The sequence below is a fragment of the Poecilia latipinna genome, unplaced genomic scaffold, assembly GCF_001443285.1.
Source record: "Poecilia latipinna isolate Pla-1442-1.1 unplaced genomic scaffold, P_latipinna-1.0 Scaffold2398, whole genome shotgun sequence".
Lineage (NCBI taxonomy): Eukaryota > Metazoa > Chordata > Actinopteri > Cyprinodontiformes > Poeciliidae > Poecilia > Poecilia latipinna.
Genome location: NW_015115014.1, coordinates 46082 through 49472, shown reverse-complemented (window position 1 = coordinate 49472; position 3391 = coordinate 46082).

Sequence of the window (3391 nt, the reverse complement as noted above, 5' to 3'; positions counted from 1 at the left end):
AAAATCTGGAGGCCATTTGAGTTAACATTATTTAACTGCGAAGGTTGTTTTCTTTAAGTTTTTGGCTGTAGACTGCAAAATGGGGGAGTGGCTGTGCTGGACCATTGGCTTGATCTATGCCACAGGTGTCAAACTCCAGTCCTGGAGGGCCACTGTCCTGCAACATTTAGATGTACCTCTGCTGCACCACACCTGAATACAATAATTAGGTGATTAGCAGGACTCTGGAGAACATAACTACACAGTGAGGAGGCAATTGAGCCATTTGACTCTGGTATTTTGTACCTGTGGCATATCTAAAAACTGCCAAAATGTTTTTTCTTTGTTACGTATTGTTTCACAGTTCCTCACTTTTCAACCCTATAGAAAGGAATGGAAAAACAAGAACACCTCCCTCTGCTGGCAGCAGATGACAATGTAGATTGTTATTTGTGTTTAATGCGGTAAGGAATGCAGTTCTCCATACAAAAATAAAGATTTGCTACAGAAGCAATTCTCCACNCCGGTCATTAGCCCCGCCCCCCGGCCAACGCCGTCTTGTTCCGCTACTACGTCACATGTTTGCCTGAGGAGCAGAGGCAGCAGTATGGCGTCTTGTGTGGAGCTTATTATAACAAGGTAAGTTCCATGTTAAAATGATCATGTTTTTGACTACTGTTTATGGAGGCATTATTTTTTCATTTACGCAAGAGTATCGATTCATATACACAGCTTAACGTACGTTTANAGGAATGCAGTTCTCCATACAAAAATAAAGATTTGCTACAGAAGCAATTCTCCACTGTCTTTTTTTTAATTATTATTTCGCACTGAGTCAGAACTAGATGTGCGAAGTTGATAGTATCGCCCATCCCGAGTATCAGCCATTGCACTGCAGCGGTGGACTAGAGCACTGATCAGTTCAGCCTGCACACAGGTGCACTTGGCTCTGACCAAGAGCACATCCAGCCTGGACAACCTGGTTCAGTATCTGAACTCTGGGTCAAAGTCTACTGGTACACTTAGGAAGGCCCTGATTAAATTTCTTCATGGATTTAGTTAGTCTAGTTCAACATAATAGTGGTAGCCTACACCCTAGCATTACCTTTTTATGTAGCTTTAGCTAATTTGGCCTTTTATGTGGATTTTTCACTCTGCATGGATTATTTCTTACTTTTCTGCAAGTCTTCAGCAGTTGCCTTCAAACGCTTTTGCCATCTTCACCAAAAGCATTCAGCATTGAGCATCCACACTCAATATCCTGTTTCTCTTTATTAGTGTGAATGCTGAGAGATCCTGTTTCTCTTTATTTCTTATTATTCTGGTTGCTCAGTTTTTTTTTGGCCCGCTTCTTCTCCTCCATACTTTGTGCTATTTTCACTATTCAACATTTATACTATTCAGCTTGATCTCCTAAAGCCGGCTATATCTCATGGTCTTCATAGCCTTCATAGTTGTTTTAATATTCAGCTTTTTATGAATTTTTCATCTCCATAGAAATGAATGGAGAAACACCAACAGCTCCCTCTGCTGGCAAACTTCAGAACTAAGATATACAATTTAAGTTTTGTTTCACTCTTCTGGAAGAGTTGAAAATTACTCTGTAGATTGTTTGTGTTTTACAGATAGCTTTTACATTAGGTTTATTCCCACTGCATGGAATATGTTACTGTAATTCAACATGTTTGTGGTGGCCTACATGTTAGCATTACCTTTTTAGCTAATTTGGGCTTTTACATCGGTTTTTCACACTGCATGGATTATTTCTTACCTTTCTGCAAGTTTTCAGCAGTTGGCTTCAAATGCTTTGGCCATCTTCACCAAAAGCTTTCAGTATTCAGCATTCACACTTGCATTTACTTAGGAAATGCACATTTTCTAGTTTTATTCTGCATTTTAAGAGTTTTATGAACACAAATGAAATTAAAGCTGCAAGCAGCCTCGTACGACACTCACAGCTCAGCACTACTCTGTCCTTATGGCGATCTGCGGCATCATCACCCAGTCACCATTGTCATTGTTCTCGTGCCATTCCCTCACCCAACTAGATGCTGCATTTAGAAACTCATCCAAATAGCCTCATGTCCAGTTCAGTGAGAATCATTATCATGTTATTCTCTGACAGTTGGTACAGTTGTAAAACTATATGAGTCAGAATCAAACTCAATAAGCTGCACCCAGTGAGTTTGGTGCAGCTCGGCTTGAATCTGTGGAATTTGGAGTCAAACATGTGGCAACGGCATCTAATGTGACTTCACCGCCACATCCACATCTATACTGAAATGGGTCAATGTTGGAAAATAGATCAAACCAACATGACACACTTTCATGTTAATTAGGTCAAAGGAGTCAGATAGGAGCTGATCAGTGTAAAACATTACACTTCCTGTTGTCAGCTTAAGTGATGTCATCATTCAACCACTGGGTGTTATAGGGAATTGGATGTTGATCCAACTACACTGAAAGTTTGGAGTCTCTGAGATTTTGTGTAGGAGATAACAGTTTTGTATTTCATGGCAAGTAAAACTTTGAGGCTTGGCCATGCCCCTCCAGCATGCATGAAAGCTCACCATTTTGATAACTTTGATTTGGTGATTCCTTATGAACAAACTGACCAAGTTTGAACCCAATCAATTAAAATCCCTTGGAGGAGTTTGATTAAATGCGGAAGCTGTAAACAGTCAAAACGCTATGAAAATCAGAACTACAGTCCAAAATGGCCGACTTCTTGTTTGGTGTAGACCAGTGGTCCCCAACCGTATTATATTATCTGAGTATGAAGGATGTTTTATTTTCAAAATCCTTTAAGTGGATTCTCTCGGTTACATCTTGCCCGCCAACATTGAGCCTACAAGCAGCAAAATGAGTAAGAAACCGATCAGATGTCTTTGGAAAATTTATTTGCAAAAAGGAAAAGGCCCGGAGAAGAGACAGGAGGATGGATTTATCCCGGACCGGTAGGCGAGTCCCACATTACAAGCCGCTCTGCGTAACATGCGGCGACCGGCTGCTAATGAGGCAATGAAGCTTCAAACTGCTTCGCCACGTAGAGACCGAGCAGGCTGTGGATATAAGCAACACTTCGGGTGTCATTGTCTCCCATCACTCCCAGATGGGACCGTCTCGTTGCAGAGAAACAAGCTCAGGGCTCCGTTAGTCATTATCGTGAGTTAAAATTTTCACTAAAGTAAAATGTTCGGTTTTGTGGCGCATCTGTATCTTATTTTGAAGGGATATGTAAACGTTACCATAGCGACCAGAATCAGAGAGCATTTGGGCAGTGGTCGAGAGGAGATGAGTAGAGCTTGTGAGTCTTAAGTCTGGTTTAGACGGCAAGATTTAAGGATGTCGGCCGATTCTCCAAACCTCTGTGACCACAGAGCTGATAAAAGTCCAACAGGTTCGATCGGTT